The sequence below is a fragment of the Tursiops truncatus genome, chromosome 1 (genome assembly GCF_011762595.2).
Source record: "Tursiops truncatus isolate mTurTru1 chromosome 1, mTurTru1.mat.Y, whole genome shotgun sequence".
NCBI lineage: Eukaryota > Metazoa > Chordata > Mammalia > Artiodactyla > Delphinidae > Tursiops > Tursiops truncatus.
Window position 1 is genome coordinate 100407969 of NC_047034.1, and position 25019 is coordinate 100432987.

Genomic DNA, 25019 nt, shown 5'->3' on the forward strand with positions numbered 1-25019 from the left:
TAAATTTAACAATACGAATAACAATATAAATATGAAAAACTTATATGAGAAAACCTTTAAAACACTCCTACAGGACCCAAAGTAGACTTGGAACAATGAAAAGATAGACCATGTTGTTAAATAGGAAAAGTCAATGTATGTCAATTCTCCCTAAATTTTAATTTTTAAATTTATTGCAATGTCAATGAAAATACTATTTTCTGGAATAGGACAAGCTGATTCTAAAGTTCATATGGAAAAGTAAACAAGCAAGAATCACAGAAAAACTCTTTTGAAAAGGAAGAATAGCTTCCTATGTATTAAAAAATACTACAGAACCTCAATAATGAAATACTTTTGGATAAGCCATAGGAATAGAGAGACTAATGGAATTGAATAAAAAGTCCAGAAATAGACCCAAATTAGGGGCATCTCAAACCACTGGTATAAAATAGACGTTTTAATAAATGGATAACATCTGGAAAAAATTAATTTAAATCTATATCTCATATTGTATACTAGGATAAATTCCAAATGGGTCAAATATTTAAATATATACTGTGAACACACACAAATGTACTCTAAGAAAATATAGGTGAATTCTTTTCTTACCTTGGAATGGGAAGGCCTTTCTAACTGTGACTCAAAATCTAGAAGCCATAAAATATTAATAAATGTAACTAATTAAAAATCAAAAACTACTATAAGGCAAAAACTAATAACAATAACATAAGCAAAGTTGAAACACAAATTACGAACTAGGGAAAAAAAATCTGGTACTCAAATCGCAGATAAAGGGCTAACCTCCTTAATGTATAAGAAGCTTCTAGAAATCAAGAAGAAAAAATTCTGCCACTCAAAAAGAAAAAAGAAAAGAAGACCTTAACAGAAAAGTGACAGAAAAAGAAATATAAAAATGACCCTTACACATTATAAATGGCCCTCATTCATAAAGATAAGCAAATTAAAACTAATCAACCACATCTCATACACAGATTGTTATTTTGCTTTCTCACTATTCTCTGACTTTGGAGCATTCACTTCCCACTACATTCTCTTTAGATTGGAATCTACCCACTATCATTTTGAGAAAAAATGGGAAATTTATGAAGCTATGTCTTTCTTTAAGTTCTATAGCACATTTTGTTAACAGGGCAGATAGAGCTTAACTGGATAACATTAGAGTGTTACTGTTTATCAACATATAAAAATATATGCTTGCTGTTTTGAAATATGAAGAACCCATATATCATTATGATAAAAATCAGAACAAGTATGTTCCCTATCTTCATCCTATTAACAAATTAAAAAAAATAAAGTTGATAGTTAAATTATTCATAACTAGAGTTAAATACAATTTTAAAATGTAGAAATATTCCTTAGTATAAACATCTCCTACCCTAGCCCCATCCTCTGCCAAATATATTCAGTTCCAAAAGAATCAAATTTTTGTAGTGATATAATTCAACTACTTCACTAGTCATGTGTTCATATGCACTGATCATATGAACTATCTTAAAAGTAACTAAAAAGAAAAAATTTCTTAGCAATTTCCATGACAGTATTGTTTTAATATACAAACATATTATCTCCCTTATATGTCCCAAACAAATTGATCTCCTAATGTCATCATGACTATCATTCATGTGATAGTATTACTGTAATCAACCCAAGATTTAAATCCTGTTCATCACTAACTGAAGTTCCTGTTTTAGGCACTCTGTATGAGAAGTTAGAAGCATCAAGAATGAGAGTTATGGGGGATTGGTTCAAGATGGTGGAGTAGAAGGACGTGCTCTCACTCCCTCTTGCAAGAGCACTGGAATCACAACTAACTGCTGAACAATCATCGACAGGAGGACACTGGAACTCACCAAAAAAGATACCCACATCCAAAGACAAAGGAGAAGCCAAAATGAGATGGTAGGAGGGGCGCAATCACAATAAAATCAAATCCCATAACTGCTGGGTGGGTGACTCACAAACTGGAGAACACTTATACAACAGAAGTCCACCCACTGGAGTGAAGGTTCTGAGCCCCACATCAGGCTTCCCAACCTGGGGGTCTGGCAATGGGAGGAGGAATTCTTAGATAATTAGACTTTGAAAGCTAGCAGGATTTGATTGCAGGACTTCAACAGGACAGGGGGAAACAGAAACTCCACTCTTGGAGGGCACACATAAAGTGATGTGCACATCCGGACCCAGGCGAAGGAGCAGTGACCCCATAGAAGACTGAACCAGACCTACCTGCTAGTGTTGGAGGGTCTACTGCAGAAGCGGAGGGTGGCTGTGTCTCACCGTGAGGACAAGGATCTCATTCAGATTCGATGGAGAAATCAAAAGCTTTACAGACAGGCAAAAGCTAAGAGAATTCAGCACCACCAAAACAGCTCTACAACAAATGCTAAGGGAACTTCTCTAAGTGGGAAACACAAGAGAAGAAAAGGACCTACAAAAACAAACCAAAAACAATTAAGAAAATGGTAATAAGAACATACATATCGATAATTACCTTAAACAGGAATGGATTAAATGCTCCAACCAAAAGACACAGGCTCACTGAATGGATACAAAAACAAGACCCATATATATGCTGTTTAAAAAAGATCCACTTTAGACCTAGGGACACATACAGACTGAAAGTGAGGGGATGGAAAAAGATATTCCATGCAAATGGAAATCAAAAGAAAGCTGGAGTAGCAATACTCATATCAGATAAAATAGGCTTTAAAATAAAGAATGTTACAAGACACAAGTAAGGACACTACATAATATCAAGGGATCAATCCAAGAAGAAGGTATAACAATTATAAATATATATGCACTCAACATAGGAGCACCTCAATACATAAGGCAACTGCTAACAGCTATAAAATAGGAAATTGACAGTGACACAATAATAGTGGAGGACTTTAAAACACCTCACTTACACCAATGGACAGATCATCCAAGCATAAAATTAATAAGGAAACAGAAGCTTTAAATGACAAAATAGACCAGATAGATTTATTGATATTTATAGAACATTCCATCCAAAAACAGCAGATTACACTTTCTTCTCAAGTGCACACAAAACATTCTCCAGGATAGATCACATCTTGGGTCACAAATCAAGCCTCAGTAAATTTAAGAAAATTGAAATCATATCAAGCATCTTTTCTGACCACAGTGCTATGAGATTAGAAATCAAATACAGGGAAAAAAACGTAAAAAACACAAACACATGGAGGCTAAACAATACGTTACTAAATAACCAAGAGATCACTGAAGAAATCAAAGAGAAAATCAAAAAATACCTAGAGACAAATGACAATGGAAACTCGATGATCGAAAACCTATGGGATGCAGCAAAAGCAGTTCTAAGAGGGAAGTTTATAGCAATACAAGCCTACCTCAAGAAACAACAAACATCTCAAATAAACAACCTAACCTTACACCTAAAGGAACTAGAGAAAGAAGAACAAACAAAACCCAAAGTTAGTAGAAGGAAAGAAATCATAAAGATCAGAGCATAACTAAATGAAATAGAAACCAAGAAGACAATAGCAAAGATCAATAAAACTAAAAGCTGGTTCTTTGAGAAGATAAACAAAATTGATAAACCATTAGCCAGACTCATCAAGAAAAAGAGGGAGAGGACTCAAATCAATAAAATTAGAAATGAAAAAGAAGTTATGACACTGCAGAAATACAAAGCATCCTAAGAGACTACGACAAGCAACTCTATACCAATAAAATGGACAACCTGGAAGAAATGGACACATTCTTAGAAAGGTATAACCTTCCAAGACTGAACCAGGAAGAAATAGAAAATATGAACAGACCAATCACAAGTAATGAAATTGAAACTGTGATTGATTAAAAATCTTCCAACAAACAAAAGTCCAGGACCAGATGGCTTCACAGGTGAATTCTATCAAACATTTAGAGAAGAGCTATCACCCATCCTTCTCAAACTCCTCCAAAAAATTGCAGAGGAAGGAACACTCCCAAACTCATTCTATGAGGCCAACATCACCCTGATACCAAAACCAGACAAAGATACTACAAAAAAAGAAAATTACAGACCAATATCACAGATGAATATAAATGCAAAAATCCTCAGCATAATACTAGCAAACTGAATCCAACAACACATTAAAAGGTTCATACACCATGAACAAGTGGGATTTACCCCTGGGATGCAAGGATTCTTCAATATACTCAAATCAATCAATGTGACACACCGTGTTAACAAATTGAAGAAGAAAAACCATATGATCATCTCAATAGATGCAGAAAAAGCTTTTGACAAAATTCAACACCCATTTATGATAAAAATTCTCCAGAAAGTGGGCATAGAGGAAACCTACCTCAACATAATGAAGGCCATATACAACAAACCCACAGCAAACATCATTCTCAATGGTGAAAAACTGAAAGCATTTCCTCTAAGATCAGGAACAAGACAAGGATGTCCACTCTCACCACTATTATTCAACATAGTTTTGGAAGTCCTAGCCATGGCAATCAGAAAAAAAGGAAATAAAAGGAATCCAAATTGGAAAAGAAGAAGTAAAACTGTCACTGTTTACAGATGACATGATACTATACATAGAGAATCCTGAAGATGCCACCAGAAAACTACTAGAGTGAATCAATGAATTTGGTAAAGTTGCAGAATACAAAATTAATGCACAGAAATCTCTTTCATTCTTATACACAAATGATGAAAAGTCTGAAAGAGAAATTAAGGAAACACCCCCATTTACCATTGCAACAAAAAGAATAAAATACCTAGGAATAAACCTACCTAGGGAGACAAAAGACCTGTATGCAGAAAATTATAAGACACTGATGAAAGAAATTGAAGATGATACAAACAGATTTACAGTTATACCATATTCTTGGATTGGAAGAATCATCATTGTGAAAATGACTCTACTACCCAAAGCGATCTACAGATTCAATGCAATACCTATCAAATTACCAATGGCATTTTTTACAGAACTAGAACAAAAAATCTTAAAATTTGTATGGAGACACAAAAGAACCCGAATATCCAAAGCAGTTTTAAGGGAAAAAAATAGAGCTGGAGGAATCAGACTCCTGACTTCAGACTATACTACAAAGCTACAGGAAACAAGACAATATGGTACTGGCACAAAACAGAAACATAGATCAATGGAAAAGGATAGAAAGCCCAGAGATAAACCCACACACCTATGGTCAACTAATCTATGACAAAGGACGCAAGGATATACAGTGGAGAAAATACAGTCTCTTCAATAAGTGGTGCTGGAAAAACTGGACAGCTCCATGTAAAAGAATGAAATTAGAACACTTCCTAACACCATACACAAAAATAAACTCAAAATGGATTTGAGACCTAAATGTAAGACCAGACACTATAAAACTCTTATAGGAAAACATGGGAAGAACACTCTTTGACATAAATCACAGCAAGATCTTTTTTGATCTACCCCCTGAGTAATGGAAATAAAAACAAAAATGAACAAATGGGACCTAATGAAACTTAAAAGCTTTTGCAAAGCAAAGGAAAGTACAAACAAGATGAAAAGACAACCCTCAGAATGGTAGAAAATATTTGCAAATGAATCAACAGAAAGAGGATTAATCTCCAAAGTATGTAAACAGCTCATGCAGCTCAATATGAAAAAAACAAACAACCCAATCCAAAAATGGGCAGAAGACCTAAATAGACATTTGTCCAAAGAAGACATACAGATGGCCAAGAGACACATGAAAACTGCTCAACATCACTAATTATTAGAGAAATGCAAATCAAAACTGCAATGAGATATCACCTCACACCAGTTAGAATGGGCATCATCAGAAAATCTACAAACAACAAATGCTGGAGAGGGTGTGGAGAAAAGGGAACCCTCTTGCACTATTGGTGGGAATGTAAATTGATACAGCCACTACGGAGAACAGTATGGAGGTTCCTTAAAAAAACTAAAAATAGGGGCTTCCCTGGTGGCACAGTGGTTGGGAGTCTGTCTGCTGATGCAGGGGACGTGGGTTCATGCCCCAGTCTGGGAAGATCCCACATGCCGCAGAGCGGCTGGGCCTGTGAGCCCTGGCCGCTGAGCCTGCGCGTCCGGAGCCTGTGTTCCGCAACAGGAGAGGCCACAACAGTGAGAGGCCCGCGTACCACAAAAAAAAACCAACTAAAAATAGAATTACCATATGACCCAGCAATCCCACTACTGGGCATATACCCCGAGAAAACCATAATTCAAAAAGACACATGCACCCCAATGTTCACTGCAGCACTGTTTACAATAGCCAGGTCATGGAAGCAACCTAAATGCCCATCAACAGACAAATGGATAAAGAAGTTGTGGTACATATATACAATGGAATATTACTCAGCCATAAAGTGGAACGAAATTGGGTCATTTGTAGAGTTGTGGATGGATATAGAGACTGTGACACAGAGTGAAGTCAGAAAGAGAAAAACAAATATTGTATATTAACGCATATATGTGGAACCTAGAAGAATTGTACAGATGAACTGGTTTGCAGGGCAGAAATTGAGACACAGATGTACAGAAGAAACGTATGGACACCAAGGGGGGAAAGTGGCAGGGAGGGTGTTGTGTGATGAATTGGGAGATTGGGATTGACATATATACACTAATATGTATCAAATGGATAACTAATAAGGATCTGCTGTATTAAAAAATAAAATTCAAAAAAAACAGTAAAAAAAGAATGAGAGTTATAATTATTGTTTATATAGAAAATGCACATGCTACATTCAGATCTCCCACTTAATCATGAGGCCTACGTTCTTTGCATTTTAGTACAAACAAAACATTTTTGCCCTCTAGCAAGTAACAGTTTAAAAAAATTATCCATTTCCATCTCTTTTCGAAATACTTGTTATACTTTGCAATATACTAAGAAGTCAATCTAGTTTTAGTAAAAAAGAAATCATCCTTTGTAAATTTTTTTTCCAACAGGAGACGTGTAGTTCTAGTCACAGATTTTTATTTCATTTTATTTATTTTTAAATTAATTAATAATTTATTATTCTTGGCTGCATCGGGTTTTCGTTGCTGTGCATGGGCTTTCTCTAGTTGCGGCGAGTGGAGGCTACTCTTCGTTGTGGTGCACGGGCTTCTCACTGTGGCTTCTCTTGTTGCAGAGCACAGACTCTAGGCATGCAGGCTTCAGTAGTTGCAGCACGCAGACTCAGCAGTTGTGGCTCGCGGCTCTAGAGCTCAGGCTCAGTAGTTGTGGTGCACGGGCTTAGTTGCTCCATGGCATGTGGGATCTTCCCGGACCAGGGCTTGAACCCGTGTCCCCTGCATTGGCAGCTGGATTCTTAACCACTGTGCCACCAGGGAAGTCCCTAGTCACAGATTTTTAAATTATCCTTGGCAGAAAATACAAGGTCAAAAATAATTATTGAAAGACTGTTACAATTAAGTGTCTTCAAACTTTGTCAAATATATTCTGTAATAAAATGTGGAGTATCCCAAAATGCTAACATAATATTTAATAGGCAAAAAGTAGGTAGGAATGAATTTTGGGGTAAAGAAAATTTTAACTATTAATTCTATTTATATGTGGCATATTAGGAACTATAATATCAATAATCAGAAGACCATCAGGATAAGGAAATTTAATTTAATCTATGAATTCTTCCTCCAGTCAAATACAAATCAAGCATTTCACAAAAATAATATATATACCAAGTCAAAATGAAATGTCAGTATTTTTAGCATAGAAATTATTTCTTTTGATGTAGATATGAAATTCACTATTTCTCAAAACATGTAGAGATAGAAGGTGAGGTCTTCAGAATTTGGATGTTTGGTGATAACCAATTGGCAGAGAGAATATTATCTGCAGTGGTTGTCTATCTCTCTGCATGGCTAACATGATCCACCAGTAACTGGAAGTCACCTTTGACTCCTTTCTCACTCCACAGAAGCTTTAGGATGTGCATTAGAGCAACTGCCTGCAAACTAGTCTCCTTTGTTCCAGTCTTGTTCCTACATCTTCTAATCTACCTCAATTGCTGCCATCAGTAAGAAAACAATGAATATTTTCTGAACTTAGAAATAAATGAAGTCACATACTCACCCAAAGTCCAGCTGACTTCTGGACAAGTACCTAATTATCAAAGCCCACCACCAATAGAAGAGGCAACATTATGGTACATCAGAGTCCAAAGCACAACTAAGAGTCTCACAATTGTGTTCTGGGAGTTTGATCGCTGAACACACATGGATTTTAAGTTGGTTGAAGACAAAGTTTCTGTCTTCTCCACCTTTGCACCTTATACTGCACCTTGCAAGGTGGGTGCTCTCTATGTGTTCTCCCCATACCTATTTTCCCCACTTTTCTTAGCTAGCAAAGGAACTCAGTTAAGAGTTGGAAGTTCTGGGACTTCCCAGGTGGTCCAGTGGTAAAGAATCCACCTTCCAAAGCAAGGGACACAGGTTCGATCCCTGGTTGGGGAACTAAGATCCCACATGCCTCAGGGCAACTAAGCCCACGAGCCACAACTACTGAGCTCACACGCCTCAACAAGAGACCCCGCGTGCCGCAAACTACAGAGCCCACGCGCCCTGGAGGTCGCGCGCCACAACTGGAGAGAAGGCCTCGCACGGCAGCGAAGCGCCTGCACGCCGTGTTGATAGAGCCTGTGTGCCACAGAGAAGACCCGACGCAGCCAAAAAAAAATAATAATAACAAATAAAATAAATAAATATTTTTTAAAAAGACTTGGAAGTTCTATGGCTAGGGGAGAGTCTAAACTAACAGTCTACATTCTAGAGTGGAAAAGGGCAAAAGAACGACATGTTTTCCCTCATTTTTTATCCTGAGCAATTATCTAAAGTTAATAAAAGGGAACCAAGTGATTTAAAGAAATACTTTGCCTTTCCTTTTAGAGCTCCTACAGAGAAACTGCCCTTTGGTTTGTACAGGAAGCGCTGTACCAGATGACATTTTACAAACTATCAGGATTTGGCTTTTAACACAATTTTATGCACACAATATTCTACTAGTACAGAAAGGGAAAGTAGGCCCTCTAATATATCACAAGTGAAAGGAACTCAATTTCAATTCACTTTGTCTTAATCCAAATTATTAAATCTTTCAACAAAGAATGCACATTGTAAGGGCATCACGGGAAAGTTTTAAAATTGCATAATTTTGTTGTTGTTGTTGTTGTTGTTTTTGCGGTACGCGGGCCTCTCACTGTTGTGGCCTCTCCCGTTGCGGAGCAACAGGCTCCGGACGTGCAGGCTCAGCGGCCATGGCTCACGGGCACAGCCGCTCCGCGGCATGTGGGATCTTCCTGGACCGGGGCCCGAACCCGTGTCCCCTGCATCGGCAGGCGGACTCTCAACCACTGCGCCACCAGGGAAGCCCTAAAATTGCATAAATTTTGATTGCAAGCCAGACAAGAAATTCTTAGAAAAAAGTAACTATCACTAACAGCTAAAAACACCAACTGTCTAGATTCAGCATTTATTATACTGATTTGGAAGGAAGAGGGGACAAACAAACAAATAGAGCTAAAGTTCAAAACCATGTGTCTCAATATTTAGATGTGTTTTTTGGTAGATCTGCCCTTCTTTGGTTTGTAACGACCATTACAACAGTAAAAACCAATCATTCTTTGAAATTGGAAATCAACATAAAAATACAAAGAGTCAACTCACTGACACCCCTGCTGTGCTTCATCACCCTGGACCCAGAGTTCAGCCCTCTCTCTAGTTTTCATAGAAAATTATCTCCAAGAATTTCAAGATTTACCCCAACTTTACAGATGATTAAGGAGATTCCTGAGAAGTTGAATGGTCTGCCATCAACTCTGTTCCTCTCTTTTTCCCTACATGACAATTGAATGGGCATCTTCTGTCTCTCAAACTCCTTGGAGTTTCACTGCTTACCTAAAGTAGTTCTTCCAAACAAATACAGCACGAATCCTAAAATAAGTCCTGTGAAAAACTTCCTTCAACTTGATTCACCTCCCTCGCTTTCATTTCTCAGTACACTCTTACACTCTCCTAGCCCCTTGACATTTTCATCTCCAAGTTTTGACAACTTCTTGAGTAACCTGATAACATATGGGCTTTTCTGCTTTAATTCTGAGCTCTAACTTTTGCAACTAACCTTTACTCAGTTCACTTCCACCCACTCCAGGTAACAGCCTCATCCAATTTTGGACCTGTTTCAGCTTTGTCTCCACTCTGTTCTTCCTATTTCCACAATCCACCAAGGTACATCTGATATCAACTCCACTTACACAATAGCTATCTAAAGCTCTCTTTCTTGAGCTCCAGACCGACATTCCCAATATCCTACTACGTGTTCTCAGGTTCTTCAAATGCAATAAAATGTAACTCATTATTCCCCCACTCCTCCCCATACTCTTCTTTCTCACTTTTCTCAGTTTAAGGAGTCATTGTGCACCTAATCACCCAACCCAGAAACCTCAATTTTCCTAGACTCCTCCCTCTTACTTGGCTCTCTGTATCCAAGTAGACACCAAATTCTGTCAATTCTACTCCCTAAAGATCTTTCATATATTTATGTCCTCTACCCTTCCTCTTTCACTCACCCAGTTTAGACCCACGTGCCTTCTTTAACCTCTGATGTCTCTCTGGTGTCTTCCCTCTTTGAGCCTTTACACAGAAAGTTCCAGGATGATAATTTCCTTCCCAGTGCCTAGCACCACAGGTTTCACACATGACAGACCATCAATAAGCATTCATTAATTACAGAAGAGACTTCAAATCCTCGTGATCTCACATCTTTCCTTTCCTCGCCATTCATTGATTGCCTCTGTCTCTACATCCAACCTCATGCTTCTTCAGGATTCTTCTAACTTGCTGTTGATTTTCTTCTTACCCTTTTACCTCCAATCAAAGCTTTCTATTACTCTTTATTGCCTATCAAGTAAATGCATGGCACCAAGATCCTCCATTCTAGCTCAGACCTACCTTTCCAGTCTTATTGTTCATACCCTCCCTCTCATATTCTTTACTCAATTTAGCCAAATTCAACCACTAGTCATTCTCCCCCAAAATGCTGTGCATTTTCCTGCCTCCTTGCCTTTGCTCATGCTGCTTCCAAAACGCAGGATGTCTTGCCTTCATATCTTTCTGTCAAAAGCTTTCCTAGTTTTAAGGCCCAGATCAAATGCCACTTTCTTCATAAAACTTACTGTTTCTTCCAGACAAAATTTCTCTCTTCCTCTTCTCTCCTTCTTTGAAACTAGTTTGCTACTTGCTTTGTACAAGTATTTTATTTCTCCTACTAAAGAAGCAGTATCATACAGTTTTTCAAAGCAGTGCTTTTCAGACCACCAGCAGCAGAATAACAGGAGTCTTGTTAAAAACAAAAACAAGGGCTTCCCTGGTGGCGCAGTGGTTGAGAGTCCGCCTGCCGATGCAGGGGACGTGGGTTCGTGCCCCAGTCCGGGAAGATCCCACATGCCGCGGAGCGGCTGGGCCCGTGAGCCATGGCCGCTGAGCCTGCGTGTCCGGAGCCTGTGCTCCCCAACGGGAGAGGCCACAACAGTGAGAGGCCCGCGTACAGCAAAACAAAAACAAAACAAAAACGCTACTGAATCGGACTCTTTTGAGGTAGAACTCAGAACTCTGCAGTTTGAAAACAGGCTCCCCAGTAAAGGGCACAGAGAAGTTGGAGGCCTGTGAGGTACAGAAACGGGCCTTGAAGTCAGTCCAACTGAGTTGCATTCCAGTTGTATCTCTGTTAAAAGATAATTTTCAGAGAAAGCAAAAATCATGACTCTGATACAGATAGAAAAGAAAAAAAAGTTAAAGATGTTATTTAACTCGTTCAGTGAGGGAAACAGGGAGATGTTATAACCTGTTCGAAAGAGAATCTGAGAAAAGACATTTATACAGAGTTGTAAAATGATGCAAAGATGATAAACGGCTATGATCAGATAATCCAGAAGGATGTGCAGTAGTTCAAAGACAATGAAAGGCAAGAGTGAGATGACCTGGAAGGTATCTTGTAGGCAATGCCAAGTTTTCTACTAAAACATGACATGTTTTCTATGCCTCTTACTGGCTGTACAATTTTGAGTATGTTAACTTCTCTGATCCTCAGTTACTTTATCTGTAAAATGGTAATAAGATTTCATAGTTTTTGAAAAGTTTAAATGGGGACAATAATTACCTGACAGAGCTATTGTGAAAATTAAATGAGCTAATGAGTTCCAAGATCTTAGGACACTGATGCGCACGTGATACTCGATAAACATCACACAGCGGTAGTAGTGCTACTGGTACTATTACTACCAACTAGAAGTTCCTTGAGACTCATTTTTGTTTATTAGTGAATGTAGTCATTCAATCAATCAACCAATGTGTATAAAATACCTATTTATGCTACGTTTGGGTGGATTATAAAATGGTCTCCGCCCGCAAGGAGTCCAGGCCAGCAGAGGAGATGAGAAGTTAAACAAATAGTTACACAGGATACAAAAAGTAAAAATAGAGGTATGTGAGTACAATTAACAAAATGGCTAACCGTGTGTGGAATGTACAGAATGCTTCCAGAAAAGCATTATAGAGGTGAATTTGAGCTGAATTTTGAAGGGTGACCAGGAAGTCACTAAGGAAGCACAGTGTGCTAACAATTATTGTGCTAGATCATTATGTACGTTAATCTTATTTAATTCACACAAGAGCCGTATAATAAGAGCGCACACAAATTGAGTACTTACTTTGTGTCAGGCCCTTTTTAAAATAACCTTCATTATCCTATTTTATGAAGAAAAAGCCCGAGGCTTAGAGAAATCAAGCAACTTTCCCAAGATGATGCAGCCGGTGAGTGGCAAAGCCACAATTCATCCCAGATAACCTATTTCCAAAATGTAGGAAATATCATCTCCATTTACTAATAAGAGAATCAAAACCCAGAGAGACTATGAGAACTTCCAGGAAAAACTGATTGGCAACTGGGCTCCTGGGTATTTTTTGTTTGTTTGTTTGTTTTAATATATATATTTTTACAATTCACATTCTTTTTTTAAAAATAAATTTATTTTATTTTTTTAAATTTAGTTTTGGCTGTGTTGGGTCTTTGTTGCATTGTGAGGGCTTCTCATTGTGGTGGCTTCTCTTGTTTTGGAGCATGGGCTCTAGGCTCATGGGCTTCAGTAGTTGTGGCATGCGAGCTTCAGTAGTTGTGGCTCGTGGGCTCTAGAGAGCAGGCTCAGTAGTTGTGGCGCACGGGCTTAGTTGCTCCGCGGCATGTGGGATCTTCCCGGACCAGGGATCGAACCTGTGTCCCCTGCACTGGCAGGCGGATTCTTAACCACTGCACCACCAGGTAAGTCCCCTGGGTTCCTGGTTTTAAAGCCCAGGCAAGTTGGGGAGGAAGAGCACTCCAGAAAGAAGGAGAAAGAGCAAAACCTTGGAGGCATGAGGAGCGTGGCATGTCCCCAGGAACCAAAATGTTTGAAACTCAATATGCATATATAGAAACAGCAATAGGAGATGAAGCCCCTAAAGATCACTTCAGGGATTGTGAAAAATAAATTATCTCACACTAAATATTGCAGACTCTGCTCAGGAGCAAATGAGGAAACAATGGATGACTTTAAGCAAGGGAATAAAGCAAACAAAGGTTTAGATTGGAGGCAGGGCAACGAGTTATGAAGCAGCAAAGGCTAGTATTATTGAGATCAAGAGTTTTGAAGCCAGTCACCATGCCACTTATCACGACCTAAGGAAAGAGAACCTCTTTGAGCCAGAGTCTCCTCATCTGTAAAATGAATATAATACAGTCATTATGAGGTGTAAATGAAAGAACATAGGTAAACACCTGACTGTACTTTAGATCTAGTAGGCATTCAATAAATGATGGTGCTTGTATTAACAGTTGTTTATTGCCATTTTTGTTGTGAGACAGATATCTTGAGACCTAGTTTAGGTATTTTTGAAGGAAGAACATGTTAAATACACTTAGTGGTGTGCTTTTATCTGGGTCGTTTAGAAATAAAATCAATACTGCTTGATTTTTTCAGACATAGTAAATTGACCTGTATAAGAACAGCAAAGTCCCAGGAGCACAAAGAGAACCAGATTTCAGGAATGGCATGAGGTTGAGGGTTCAGTTTATCAAACATTTCTTGTGTCCAACACTATATTAAGTGTTGCATACATAAAAATAGTTAAAACACAGTCTCCCTTCACAAGGAGTCAAGCTGTACAGTCTGTATCTACAATACAGTTCTTTGGGCTGATTTCCTTTATTCTAGATTCCTGGCCTCCTCTTTTACTTACAACCTCTCACTCGTCCCTTGGGTCTGATATTTACACTACTCTTTGGAAGTGATCTTGGTTTCCCTACTTCATTACTCTCCTCCCCCAAATTTGTACTCCTTCCTTTCCTGGATGAGTAAGATTACACTTCATCTGATCGAAACCTATCCTCAGAACCCTACCCTGGTTCCAAGGAACCTTGCTACTGTAGTGAAGTTAAACCAATTCTCTCAACAGCTGGCACCAGAATTCTTCTCAGAGGGAAATACTTTGATGAGTTGCTATGAGTAGACACGGAGTGCTTGAGAACTTGGGTCAGCAAGAGAGAGGATAATCAAAGACTGTTCTACATTAGAAATTCACTTGGGGGGATGGAAAAAGTTGGGGAGAAAAGAGAAGACAGAAGAGAAAGAAAAGAGACAGAAGGCAGAGTAACTCCATAATATGCCTAAAATGTTTTTTCTTCATGTGCAGTATTCTAAGTTATTTGCATTCCTTCAACTCCTCTCATGTCTTCCAAATCTCCAGTTAGTCTTCCATTACCCCTACACAATCACACCTCCCCACAGTACACACATTGTGAGTGGAGATGTTGGTGGGGTAAGTAAAGAAATCATGGGGCCAAGTTCCACTGCTTGATGAAAAAGGAAAAGAATGGAGACAGCACACCTAGAAAAATGATACAGTACACAAAATGAACCCATCAGTAGAAGCAGGGCCCAAGATAATGCTAAAACTGTATATGTCTAGAAAATTGGCAGAACACTTCAGGAGATACTGTACTTTGTTTAAGAGTTGTGTAATAGGGGCTTGAACCGATCTTAACATGATACTATACATAGAAAATCCTAAAGATGCTACCAGAAAACTACTAGAGCTAATGTACCAGGTGAAGGACCAAGATAAAACCCCAGAAAAACAACTAAATGAAGTGGAGATAGGCAACATTCCAGAAAAAGAATTCAGAATAATGATAGTGAAGAGGATCCAGGACCTCAGAAAAAGAATGGAGGCAAAGATCAAGAAGATGCAAGAAATATTTAAGAAAGATCTTGAAGAATTAAAGAACAAACAAACAGAGATGAACAATACAATAACTGAAATGAAAACTACACTAGAAAGAACCAATAGCAGAATAACTGAGGCAGAAGAACGGATAAGTGACCTGGAAGACAGAATGGTGGAATTCACTGCTGCAGAACAGAATAAAGAAAAAAGAATGAAAAGAAATGAAGACAGCCTAAGAGACCTCTGGGACAAAATTAATCGTAACAAAATTATACAGGTCCCAGAAGGAGAAGAGAGAGAGAAAGGACCCGAGAAAATATTTGAAGAGATTATAGTCGAAAACTTCCCTAACATGAGAAAGGAAATAGCCACCCAAGTCCAGGAAGCGAAGAGAGTCCCATACAGGATAAACCCAAGGAGAAACACGCCAAGACACATAGTAATCAAACTGGCAAAAATTAAAAACAAAGAAAGATTATTGAAAGCAGCAAGGGAAAAATGACAAATAACATACAAGGGAACTCCCATAAGGTTAACAGCTGATTTCTCAGCAGAAACTCTACAAGCCAGAAGGGTATGGCATGATATACTTAAAGTGATGAAAGGGAAGAACCTACAACCAAGATTACTCTACCCAGCAAGGATCTCACTCAGATATGATGGAGAAATCAAAAGCTTTACAGACAAGCAAAAGCTAAGAGATTTCAGCACCACCAAACCAACTCTACAACAAATACTAAAGGAACTTCTCTAAGTGGGAAACACAAGAGAAGGACCTACAAAACAAACCCAAAACACTTAAGAAAATGGTCATAGGAACATACATATCAATAATTACCTTAAACATGAACGGATTAATTGCTCCAACCAAAAGACACAGGCTTGCTGAATGGATACAAAAACAACACCCATATATATGCTATCTACAAGAGACCCACTTCAGACCTAGGGACACATACAGACTGAAAGTGAGGGGATGGAAAAAGATATTCCATGCAAATGGAAATCAAAAGAAAGCTGGAGTAGCAATATTCATATCAGATAAAATAGACTTTAAAATAAAGAATGTTACAAGAGAAAAGGAAGGATACTACATAATGATCAAGGGATCAATTTAAGAAGAAGATATAACAATTATATATATGTATATGCACCCAACATAGCAGCACCTCAATACATAAGGCAACTGCTAACAGCTCTAAAAGAGGAAATCGACAGTAACACAATAATAGTGGGGGACTTTTACCCCTCACTTATAGCAATGGACAGATAATACAAAATGAAAATAAATAAGGAAACAGAAGCTTTAAATAACACAATAGACCGGATAGTTTTAATTGATATTTATAGGACATTTTACCCCAAAACAGCAGATTACACTTTCTTCTCAAGTGCACACAAAACATTCTCCAGGATAGATCACATCTTGGGTCACAAATCAAGCCTCAGTAAATTTAAGAAAATTAAAATCGTATCAAGCATCTTTTCTGACCACAAGGCTATGAGATTGGAAATGAATTGCAGGGAAAAAAACACAAACACATGGAGGCTAAACAATACGTTACTAAATAACCAAGAGATCACTGAGGAAGTCAAAGAGGAAAGCAAAACATACCCAGACACAAATGACAATGAAAACACGACAGTCCAAAACCTATGGGATGCAGCAAAAGCAGTTCTAAGAGGGAAGTTTATAGCTATACAAGCCTACATCAAGAAACAAGAAAAATCTCAAATAAACAATCTCACCTTACACCTAAAGGAACTAGAGAAAGAAGAACAAACAAAACCCAAAGTTAGTAGAAGGAAAGAAATCATAACGATCAGAGCAGAAATAAATAAAACAGAAACAAAGAAAACAATAGCAAAGATCGATAACACTAAAATCTGGTTCTTTGAGAAGATAAACAAAATTGATAAACCATTAGCCAGACTCATCAAGAAAAAGCAGGCGAGGACTCAAATCAATAAAATTAGAAATGAAAAAGGAGAAGTTACAACAGACACCGCAGAAATACAAAGCATCCTAAGAGATTACTACAAGCAACTCTATGCCAATAAAATGGACAACCTGGAAGAAATGGACACATTCTTAGAAAGGTATCACCTTGCAAGAATGAACCAGGAAGAAATAAAAAATATGAACAGACCAATCACAAGTAATGAAATTGAAACTGTGATTAAAAGTCTTCCAACAAACAAAAGTCCAGGACCAGATGGCTTCACAGGTGAATTCTATCAAACATTTAGAGAAGAGCTAACACCCATCCTTCTCAAACTCTTCCAAAAAATTGCAGAGGAAGGAACACTCCCAAACTCATTCTATGAGGCCACAATCACCCTGATACCAAAACCAGACAAAGATACTACAAAAAAAAGAAAATTACAGATCAATATCACTGACGAATATAGATGCAAAAATCCTCAACAAAATACTAGCAAACAGAATCCAACAAGACATTAAAAGGATCATACACCATGATCAAGTGGGATTTACCCCTGGGATGCAAGGATTCTTCAATACACACAAATCAGTCGATGTGATACACCATATTAAGAAGTTGAGGAAGAAAAGCCGTATGGTTATCTCAATAGATGCAGAAAAAGCTTTTGACAAAATTCAACACCCATTTATGATAAAACCTCTCCACAAAGTGGGCATAGAGGGAACCTACCTCAACATAATGAAGGCCATATACAACAAACCCACAGCAAACATCATTCTCAATGGTGAAAAACTGAAAGCATTTCCTCTAAGATCAGGAAAAAGACAAGGATGTCCACTCTCACCACTGTTATTCAACATGGTTTTGGAAGTCCTAGCCATGGCAATCAGAGAAGAAAAAGAAATAAAAGGAATCCAAATTGGAAATGAAGAAGTAAAACTGTCACTGTTTACAGATGACATGATACTATACATAGAGAATCTTAAAATGCCACCAGAAAACTACTAGAGTGGATCAATGAATTTAGTAAAGTTGCAGGATACAAAATTAATGCACAGAAATCTCTTGCATTCCTATACACTAATGATGAAAAATCTGAAAGAGAAATTAAGGAAACACTCCCATTTACCACTGCAACAAAAAGAATAAAATACCTAGGAATAAACCTACCTAGGGAGATGAAAGACCTGTATGCAGAAAACTACAAGACACTGATGAAAGAAATTAAAGATGATACCAACATATGGAGAGATATACCATGTTCTTGGATTGGAAGAATCAATATTGTGAAAATGACTCTACTACCCAAAGCAATCTACAGATTCAATGCAATCCCTATCAAATTACCAATGGCATTTTTTACGGAGCTAGAACAAAAAATCTTACAATTTGTGTGGCGATGCAAAAGCCTCCAAATATCCAAAGCAGTCTTATGGGAAAAAACAGAGCTGGAGGAATCAGACGCCTTGACTTCAGACTATACTACAAAGCTACAGGAATCAAGACAATATGGTACTGGCACAAAAACAGAAACATAGATCAATAGAACAAGATAGAAAGCCCAGAGATAAGCCCACGCACCTACGGTCAACTAATCTATGACAATGGAGGCAAGGATATACAATTGAGAATATACAGTCTCTTCAATAAGTGGTGCTTGGAAAACTGGACAGCTCCATGTAAAAGAATGAAATTAGAACACTCCCTAACACCTTACACAAAAATAAACTCAAAATGGATTAGAGACCTAAATGTAAGACCAGACACAATAAAACTCTTAGAGAAAAATATAGGAAGAACACTCTTTGACATAAATCACAGCAAGATCTTTTTTGATCCACCTCCTAGAGTAATAGAAATAAAAACAAAAATAAATGGGACCATATGAAACTTCAAAGCTTTTGCACAGCAAAGGAAACCATAAACAAGACAAAAAGACAGCCCTCACAATGGGAGAAAATATTTGCAAACGAATCAACAGGAAAAGGATTAATCTCCAAAATATATAAACAGCTCATGCAGCTCAATATGAAAAAAACAAACAACCCAATCCAAAAATGGGCAGAAGACCTAAATAGATATTTCTCCAGAGAAGACATACAGAAGGCCAAGAGGCACATGAAAAGTTGCTCAACATCACTAATTATTAGAGAAGTGCAAACTAAAACTATTATGAGGTATCACCTCACACCAGTTAGAATGGGCCTTATCGGAAAATCTACAAACAACAAATGCTGGAGAGGCTGTGGAGAAAAGGGAACCCTCTTGCACTGTTGGTGGGAATGTAAGTTGATACAGCCACTATGGAGAATGGTATGGAGGTTCCTTAAAAAGCTAAAAATAGAATTACCATATGACCCAGCAACCCCACTACTGGGCATATACCCAGAGAAAACCATAATTCAAAAAGACACATGCACCGCAATGTTCATTGCAGCACTATTTACAATAGCCAGGTCATGGAAGCAACCTAAATGCCCATCGACAGACAAATGGATAAAGAAGTTGTGGTACATATGTACAACAGACTATTACTCAGCCATAAAAAGGGACAAAATTGGGTCATTTGTTGAGACGTGGCTGGATCTAGAGACTGTCATACAGAGTGAAGTAAGTCAGAAAGTGGAAAATAAATATCGTATATTAAGGCATATATGTGGAGCCTAGAAAAATGGTACAGATGAACCAGATTGCAGGGCAGAAGTTGAGACACAGACGTAGAGAACAAGCATATGGACACCAAGGTGGGAAAGTGGCCTGGGGTGGTGGTGGTGGTGTGATGAATTGGGAGATTGGGATTGACATGCATATACTTATGTGTATAAAATAGATGACTAATAAGAACATGCTGTATAAAAAAATAAATAAAATACCAAAATTAAAAATTAAGATGTTGGGGGAAAAAAGATGACAATCAGCATTCTAAAGAAAATTTTAAAAACATAGAAAACTACTAGAGCTAATCAATGAATTTGGTAAAGTACAGGATACAAAATTAATACACAGAAATCTCTTGCATTTCTATACACTCACAGCGAAAGATCTGAAAGAGAAATTAAGGAAACAATCTCATTTATCACTGCAGCAAAAGAATAAAATACCTAGGAAAAAACCTACCTGAGGAGACAAAAGACCTGTGCTCTGAAAACTATAAAATGCTGGTGAGAGAAATCAAAGATGACACAAACAGATGGAAAGATATACCATGTTCTTGGATTGGAAGAATGAATATTGTCAAAATGAGTATACTACCCAAGGCAATCTACAGATTCAGTGCAATCCTTGTCAAATTATGAATGGCATTTTTCATAGAACTAGAACAAAAAAATTTAAAATTTGTATGGAAACACAAAAGACCCCAAATAGCCAAAGCAATCCTGAAATGGAGCTGGAAGAATCAGGCTCCCTGATTTCAGACTATACTTCAAAGCAACAGTAATCAAAACAGTATGGTATTGGCACAAAAAGAGAAATATAGATCAATGGAACAGGATAGAAAGCCCAGAAATAAACCCATGCACCTATGATCAATTAACCTATGACAAAGGAGGAGAGAATATACAACGGAGAAAAGACAGTCTTTTTAATAAGTGGTGCTGGGAAAACCAGACAACTACATGTAAAAGAATGAAATCAGAACATTCTCTAACACCATACACAAAAATAAACTCAAAATGGATTAAAGACCTAAATGTAAGACTGGCTACTCTAAAACTCTTAGAAGAAAACATAGGAAGAACACTTATTTAGTTGAAAAACAACAGATTATCACAACTGATATCTAGGTTATGATTTCTTCAGTTATTGACAATGACTGCCTTTCTAGGATTCCAGTCTTCCCCAAAGCTGGGAAGACAGCAATGTTGTTTTACCCAGGTTACTACAGTAGTCTCCCTGGGATTAGCAAACATTTTCTTAAAGAACCAAATCATAAATATTTCAGGCTTTCTGGGCCAGATGGTCAGTTACTCAGCTCTGCACTTAAGGCCTGGAAGCAGCAGTAGACAATATGTAAATGAATGGATATGGCTGTGTTCCAATAAAACGTTTTTACAAGCTCAGGTAGCAGGCTTTCTGTCCTGCTCCTTCTGTTTTCCATATTATAATCAGGGTATTCTTTCTAAATATCACTCCTCTGCTTAAACACTTGAATGGCTTCCCATTGCCCTTAGTCCAGATTCCTTAGAAGAGCTTCCTCTCCAGCAATTTCTAGCTCCTAACTCAATTTTTCAGCACAATTGAACTACTTTGAATTCCCCCCAAATTCCTGGTTCTCTTCCTTCCACAAATTTGCATATGCTGTTCTTTTACTTGGAATATTCTTCTCTCCCTGCAGCCACACTCACCATGTCTCCCACACTCACCAGGTTAGTTGATGTCTACTTATCTGTTTTTCAAGTTTCACATTAAATTCTCACACAGTGCTGAGATTACTAGTTTAATTGTCTGAATCTCCTGTTAGTCCAAGGCTCTGTGAGGACAGGAAATTGGTCTGCCACTCATCCACTGTATTCCAAGGTACTCTATAAATAATTGCTGAATAAATGGGTTCTTGACTGTTGAGGAAGGAAAAGACAAGAACCAACCTAAAAATGGAGAGAACCTTCAAAGGCTAATTGGTGGAGAATAAGCTAAGATTTGTTTGAACTGTTTCCTCTAATCCAAAATCTGCTCCTAGAGCATTTTCTGCTTTGCCATTATAGTTTGCAGAAAGGTTTAGGAAACATGCAATATGTCTTCCAGACTTTCTGATGTGGCAACCAAAGTCTTGAATGGTTTCACTTCTGTCTTGATCTCCAAACTTAATCTGTTCACCCTCTCTTTGGCTCCTAATCTCTTACCTCATATCCTGCTTACAGTCTTGTATACAGTGTCACTTTTTTTTTTTAATTAATTAATTTATTTATGGCTGTGTTGGGTCTTCGTTTCTGTGTGAGGGCTTTCTCTAGTTGTGGCAAGCGGGGGCCACTCTTCATCGTGGTGCGCGGGCCTCTCACTATCGCGGCCTCTCTTGTTGTGGAGCACAGGCTCCAGACGCGCAGGCTCAGTAATTGTGGCTCACGGGCCCAGTTGCTCCGCGGTATGTGGGATCTTCCCAGACCAGGGCTCGAACCCGTGTCCCCTGCATTGGCAGGCAGACTCTCAACCACTGCGCCACCAGGGAAACCCCAGTGTCACTTTATATTTGGTAATTCTCCTCTCAAGGTGATCTTGGCTTGCCTTTCTGACCAACACTCACATTTCAAATATCATGTGGTGGGCGTATTCTATATGCCAAGCTCACAGAACTTCTATAAGCCAGGCCTATAGGATGTAATCATTTAGTCCTTACTCAAGCCTCACAATAATGTTATAAGAGATTTCCTTTCCTTGGTCCCACTTTATAGTTGATGAAATTAAGACTTAAAGAGGTTAAGTAACTTGCCAAAGAAACAGAACAAATGACAGAGCTGAGATGTGAGGGAAGAAAGTCTGACGCCAGAAATCACATTTCTAACCTCATACTACTCTATAGTTTCTCTCAGACCATGTCTGTTATTTCTTGTTGTTGTTGTTCTTTTTACCTCTCTGAATTCCTGTACAACCCCAGAAGTCTTCTGCAGTCCTCCTGCAAGTTTCATCCTGAATCTCACGGCTAGTGTGTTAAATCCAAGGTGATCGTAATAACTAACATTTATTGAGCACAGTCACTGTGTTAAGTGCTGTTCATGTTACTCATCCAACTTTCAAAGACCCTCATTAAAAAACACAAGGTTAGCTCTGTTTTGCAGATAAGGAAATAGAGGCAAAAAATGGTAAAATAATGTGTCCAAGGGCACACAATTAGAATGGGAGGACTTAGAATTTAAACCACAGTAGTCTGACTCCACAACACTTACTTCTGGGTAATAGAGAACACATAGGGAAGCAGATAACATAAAGAACTCTTCAAGCCTCATAGGATGAGGTTGAAAGTGTTGGCGAGTTTAATTGATTCAGGCTGTAATTATCCAGGATAAGACATTATAAGGATGACTTAATTATTTATTGCTGCCCAAACAAACTATCATCAAAGTTCATGGCTTAAAACGACAATTGTTTATTAGCTGACAGTTACATGGGTCGACAATTTGGGATGAACTTGGTTGAGAAGTTCTTCTGCTGGTTTTGCCTGGGCTCACTCACGTGGTGACAGTCAGCTGTGGCAGCTTGACAAGGGCTTGATGCTCCACAATTGTTTCTCTAGCGGTCAAGGCCAGCTTCACGGGCATACAACTTGTGCTTGGTTCACTGTTCTGCTATTGCTGTCTAAAAATTCTTAATAATTATGAAACAAGGGGCCCTACTGGGCCTTGCACATTATGTTGCCAGTCATGTTAGTGGTTGGTGCTGGATGTCAGCTGGGCACCTTTCTCCACGTAGCTTCTCATCCCCAAAGAGACTAGCCCAGGTTTCTTCACATAATGACAGAAGCTTTCCAAGAGAGTGAGAGCAAAGCCTGCAAGGCCTCTTGAGGTCTAGGCTCATAATTCCCACGTCATTACTTCTGCTATATTTTATTGATCAAAGCAAGTCACAAGGCAAGCCCAGACACAAGGAAGTGGAGACCTAGAGTCCACTTCTTGATGAGAAGAACAAAAAGTCACAATGCAAAGGAGCGTGTGTAGAGGGATGGGATGAGGTTGTGACCATTTATTGCAATCTATCACAGAGGAGGTACATGTTTAAGGAGATATGAAATCATTTCAGTCTTGGACATGTGGTGATTAAGGTTTCTCCTGTGATAAATCTATGCAGAGGTGTTCAGTATTTGGATAATATAGGTCTAGAATATAAAAGAGAATCCTGGTGGGACATTACAAATTTGAAAGTTGTCATTATGCAGGTGATAGGTTTCTGAGTAAACAAATCACAACACCCAGGAAGACTGCATTAGTTCACGTAAAGGTAAACAAAGAGATTCAGTCAATCCCTCAGACCACCCAGATATCTAAGTGCACTCTTCTTCCCATACGTCTCAACCTCCCTCTCTAACAGAGACCATCTGTGGGCCTATTCATTTCCATAGCCAGCTCAAGGTCTACCATCTCTGGGGAAAGTACAGCCTTCTCTGTCTTGTCCAGATGTGGCAACATATAGTCCAATGACATATAAACCAAAAAATAGTTACTTGATCCCCACTTTCAACCCAATATGCAATGGTGGATCAGGAATAGAATAAAAACTTCCATTTGAAAAACGAAAGAATGGGAAACATATAGCAAGGAGTAATCCTTAATAGTTTTCTTTCCAGACAGAAATTTTTGCCCTGACATGGAAGAAGTTCCCTGAGGAACCCTTCTGGATGCCTTTTGTTATGTCTGAAGACCCCTGGGTTCACTCTCTGGTGAACCTTGTCCATCATTCACCAGGTTCAAGATTGAAGAGGATGTTGGAGACTATGCTCTCGTGGAGACTGCCTGAGGACACAAACAATGAATGGCTTTTGCAGGTCAGATTTATGGTTTCTTTAGTAATGCAATTTCCTCAAAAACTTAACAGGCTTTTGTACTATTCATCTCTAGTCTATGTGCCAGAAATGGTACCAAAGTTCTTTTCTGGATCTGGCTCTTAAACTAGCTTATTCTGTAGTTTCTATGCTCTACCCATTCCTCTTTTCATTGTTTTAATGGTGCCTAATTTGACGTAATCTTACAAAATAAGTGAGGGTAACATCCTTAATCTGATCTTTGCTGGAAGGCTATATTCCTTTCTTTGTCTGAGGAATCTTAATGGAAGGGCTTTAAGAAAGTCTCTGAAAAACAGTCTTTTACCTCCTGTTTGGGCTACA

The 25019-nt window shown here is 38.3% G+C and overlaps 1 protein-coding gene across 17 annotated transcripts in view; it reads right to left on the minus strand.

The window, feature by feature from the left end:
• TLCD4 (TLC domain containing 4) overlaps nt 1-25019 on the minus strand; it is a 106307-nt gene that overhangs the window by 70217 nt on the left and 11071 nt on the right. For 4 of the 17 annotated variants that reach the window (XM_033863200.2, XM_073810701.1, XM_073810691.1 and 1 more), the window contains exon 1: nt 592-3483. The exons of 10 other annotated variants lie outside the window; for them this stretch is intronic. The gene's annotated coding sequence lies outside the window, so the exon portion shown is untranslated. Of the gene's footprint in view, nt 1-591; nt 3484-25019 lie in introns of those variants that run through there. 3 more of the 17 variants (XM_033863169.2, XM_033863172.2, XM_019919326.3) reach the window with 1 other exon arrangement.